We start from the raw sequence: 5,162 nt of genomic DNA on the forward strand, positions 1-5,162 counted from the left end.
ACGAGACTAACCGAATAGCTTTCAGCTCCTCAACTGTGACAATATTGCAGAGTTCTTCTACTTTCCATTGCTTGTTCACAAGGTCAATAACATTCGAAACATACAAAATATCACACTCTGGGGACTGATTAGAAGAGACCTTGAAATTTGTGGTTGTTGGTATCCAGCCATCATCCCAAAATCGGACTGATTTCCCATTGTGAATCTGCCATCGACATCCTTCTAATAATAACTCCCGGCCCTTTTGCCAGCTTGCCCATGCCCATGCGCCTCTAGCTGTATGTAAGAAATCTGAGTGTGGATAATATAGCCGTTTAAACATCCTAGCCCAATACCTTGCCTAGCCAGTAGAGTGTAACACCCCGAAATAATAACGACAACCCATTTCATGATATCCAATAGAAAAGCATAAACTTGTGAAATATTAATCTTTCATTTATATTCCTTTACCATACAAAAGATGACACATGCAAATATATATTCATAAATCCTAAATTTTGAATCTATAGCATATGCCATATATATGTGAATTAGAAATAAAAGATAATACAAATAAGTTTATGCCATAATGGCTACATCTTTCCAAGATATTACTTGATTACAACAAGATGGGTCAAGTCCAAAACAATTAAAAAACTTGAGACTTGTACAAAAGGAAATTATAACAAGAGAAAAAAAATGAGCCTTCAACTCCACGATCCTCCCAAGCTAAGTCGTTAGTGGAGGTATGTCATCAACACTTGAAAGTTGTTTTCCACGTAGAAGGAGCCAAAGCCTAGTAAAGATACTTGAACACAATGTATGAAACTTAACAGAGTCATAAGGTGAATGCAATGCAATGGAATGCAATGCCATTTTCAAAACATCATGCTATCTCTTTGAAAACAATGCCATGTCTCAATTATATGTGCTTCAATTCAATAAACAATACTTTTCAAGTTAGAAAACAGGGCAGTGGATACAAAACACTGGGAATCTCTAGATACGTGTTTTCCAGTAGACTATACAAGCATACCAAAGCTATTTTACCAGTACTAACCAGAAAGATCGACACCTAACCGCGTAGGTTTCTAGACTTTCACCAAGAACACACAGACCAACAATATAAACTACAACCACACCTCCTAACTAAATTCACCAAGGTATACACCATTTTTTCTCAAAACAATCCATTTTCAATGATTAAGTATGAAACAATGCTCAATGCAAAATTTATGAGTAATTAGTTTCAACTAACCTAATCTTCATGCGATTTCTAAAACATCCTTCATTTTCAAAAATCACATTTTAGGAATGAATTTCCAACATTTCAATGCAACCCAACAATATTCGCACCCCCACAACTTTAGTTAAGAATTTATTTGAACTCCTCTTTTACATTTCAAAACCAAACTCTAGATTTAACTCAAAATTCCTAAATCACTAAACCTTTTCAAAAGCAAATAACTAAGCAAAGAATCATACCAATGGTTGAAGAAATCCCTACCTTAAGAGTAGAAGATGAAAAGAGCAAGGGTAGAAGTTTGACGTAGTCAAAAACAAGATCTTCTCCAATTAAAACGAAGCTTTCGATCAGCTCTACTTTTTTCTCCAAGGGACTATGGTAGAGAAATCAATGGATTAGAGAGTATTTGAGGTTTTAAACAAGAACTAGAGAGAAAAGGTAAAGAAATTAGGGTTAGGAGTGTTAGAGAGAGAGAGAGAGAGAGGAAATGAAAAAGTGACAAAAATCTCATTTCCCTAATCTGATATATACACAGACCACTTGAGTGACCAAATCATCGTTCAAACAACCAAACCACCGCTTGAGCATCAGCCACGAGCAAGTAACACTGCTTGAGCGACCAAAACACTGCTCGAGCGCATAATGACCCATTCCTATAAGTTTTACAAACTGTAAAAGACCGCTGGAGCAAAGATCACCCTACTCCCAGAAGTTTTCCAAACTTACAAAAATACTGGAAGATCTTAATAACTACTTGAGTGACCAAAACACCGCTCGCGAGCAAACAAGAAGAAAACTATACAGCAACTCTTTTGAAAACTAACTCCCAACCTATTTCAAACACAACCAATAACCCTAAACAACCAAACTCAACTAATAACAAGGCAAAAAGGAATATAGACAATGAATAAGAGTATCGGATCCCGGATCCAAGAACATAATAAGGTTTGGATCTAAACTAGAACCGTTATAAGAGCTTGATTGAAATGTGAAAATTTTCGAAATCCTAAACCTCCTTCAGTTTTTGACATGCACAAAGATGCCCACTTAGCCCAATGAAATCCTCTATCCTTGGGATCTCCCTTCCACAAATAATTCCTGATAAAAGCGTCCACCTTTTAACAAAAACTTTGCGGAAAGTAAAAGCACGCCATTGCGTAAGAAGGTATAGCTTGCACAATTGCTTTAATAAGCAACCCCCTCCTGACATGAGAAAGCATAATGTTTTTCCATCCTTACATCTTAGTTACCATTTTCTCAAGTAAAAACCAGATGTTGTTGTTTTGGACCAACCCCACATCGAAGGTAACCCCTAATATTTAATATTTGAACTCGCTTGATTGATACTCATGGTTATGCAAATCCTCTCCCTTAATTCCTCATCTATATTGGCTGAAAAAAAATATCTCAGATTTGTCAAAATTGAGAAACTGACCCAAGGCCTTGCTATAATCGTGTAGAATTTGGACCACGTTCTGACACTCAAAGTTACTAGCTTTGAAGAAAAGAATAACATTAATGACTAAAAACAAATGCGAGAGAGTCGGGCAAAACCTATTCATTTTGAGTCCCTAGACTATTTTTGAATAATCAATTTGGACACAACCTCTGCCATAATCAGAAAAAAGGTAGAGAGATAGGGGTTCTCCTTGCTTGATCCCACAACTTAGAGTGAATGCAGCTTGTTTTTCTCCATTTACAAAAATTGAGATTTTGACTGTCGATACACACTTCATGACCCACCGAACGCATTGTGCACTGAAACCTAATTTTTTGAGCACTGCTTCTAAGAAGTCTTATTGAATCCGATCATAGACCTTATTGAAATCCAATTTCAATGCTAAGTCCACTTGCTTACTGTAACAACCCCGGCCCATGATTAATGTTAATTCATGCTTAAGTATACCTAACAAGTAATTAAGAAGAAATACTGAGTTAATTACTTGTGCATTGCATTGTTTGTGTTTATATCTGTTAAATGTAGAAAGATTTGTTCATGTTTCCGTTTTGGTTTGTGAATTGAAGGCCTTATCGGCATTCGATTCAGAAATTAAGTTAATATATGTGTTATTCGGGATTTATAGAAATTTGTAGTAGGTTTAATTAAAATTCGATTCGGAACGATTTAAATAGATTAATTTGATGCTCATGTGATTAGCCTCAATTAACCATCATTAGGCAAGCCTATATAAGGCACCTTTTTGCCTCCACTCATCCCTTTTTCCTTCATTCAACACACTCTTGACCCTATACACACACACAAAGGTAAGAGAGGGAGAACAAGGAGGAGATTGAGCTCACCCAAGAGACTTGCTAAGAAAAGATGGAATTGAACCTAAAGATTCAAGAATTACGTCTCTAGCCCTTAATCTTGGAAAGTCTAGGTAAGGATTCAACCTTTATATTGTCTAAATATGATGTGTAGGACTTGAACTCTAAGGAATTAGGAAGGTTGATACAAGAATTGAGTTAAACTTGAAGAATTGTAACTCAAATCATGCATGCATGCATGCATGTTTCATAGCATTTTAAAGTTGTTTTCAAAGATTTTCCCTCATGCATGTTGTAATTCTGGCATGGTTTAAAGAATTCACAACATTTCTCACCATTGGAGCTCCTTTGATCTTGTTTGGGAGGTTGAAGTTTATAACAACTCGTGCATGTTATGTTTCAAAGCTTTGAGTTTGAATTATGCATAATTCACATGCTCTTGAACCTTGATTTTGCGAAACGATCCTAAATTCACTAAGTTTTCCAAGTTTACATAAGTTGTCTTAAGTTTTCTACCCAAAAGAACATGAATTCCATCATTAGATTCGAGTTTAGAGCTTGGGAGTGCAATCTGGAAATTCCAGATTTTGCACTTCCGCTCAAGCAGAAGACCTTGCACTCAAGCGGCCATCTTTTTTTTTGTATCCTCGCTCGAATGACCAAAAGTTCGCTCAAGCGTGAGATGCATGCTCCTAGAAGTTTCATGTTTTTCAGACCACTCAAGCAGCAAAAGTTGCGCTCGAACGGGGAGTTGAGTCTCATGCTCGAGCGTTCATCAAACGTGAAAATCACATAACCAGTACTTTTTTAAAGTTTGCAGACCACTCGAGCATGGAAGGTTGAGCTCGAGTGGCCCCTCACATGTTTGCTAGTCTGCTCGAGCGCGGAAAGCTACACTCGAGCGGGGACTCTATTTTTAGAAATTTCACCAAGTGTTTTCCAACGCATTTTGGCATCCTCATTGTATCCTAAGCATTCCTAGGTCATGTTTAAGACACCATAATGAGGACAAAGAAGTAGAAACACACCAAGACTAAGAAGAATTAAGTTAATGTTTCTGGGTGTGTAATTCTGTATGTATTCGTTTTGTACCCTTCTAGGTCACGCGCCTCAAGAGATTTGAATTGCCTACTCTATTCGACTATTTGGAGCCATCTGTTATTTGTAAGTAATAACTCTATAAAGTTATGTTTAACTTTAATTAGTTTCTGATGATATGAAATGATTAATTTTCTGTAATGCTATGCTTTGTATGAATGAATGATTGTCCAAGTTTCTGAAACATACTCATGGCATTCATAGCATCATGTGATATTTTGTGTCCCTTATGGGTCATCAGGTCCCGCTGTGGGTCATCAAAATGCCTTTATGGTCGTCCCTTATAGCTTATCAGATACGTCTCTGTGCACATGAGTCATTAGAATGCCTTATGGTTGTCCCTTATGGGTCATCGAAATGCCTTCACGGCCGTCCCTTTATGGGTCATCGGATTTGTTAACGCTAATGGACGTGCTACGTGCGATGATATGAAATGTATGAATTTTGATAATAAAAACGAATATGTATACGAACTTGTTTTTTATTTGAAATCTGCATGTGCCTAAGACTTTGATTTCTGACTATGTGATGGACATCATTCATTAAAACCCTTTACTTGGTTATTATT

Source organism: Camellia sinensis, chromosome 3 (genome assembly GCF_055761805.1).
Source record: "Camellia sinensis isolate YWXY chromosome 3, ASM5576180v1, whole genome shotgun sequence".
NCBI classification, from domain to species: domain Eukaryota; kingdom Viridiplantae; phylum Streptophyta; class Magnoliopsida; order Ericales; family Theaceae; genus Camellia; species Camellia sinensis.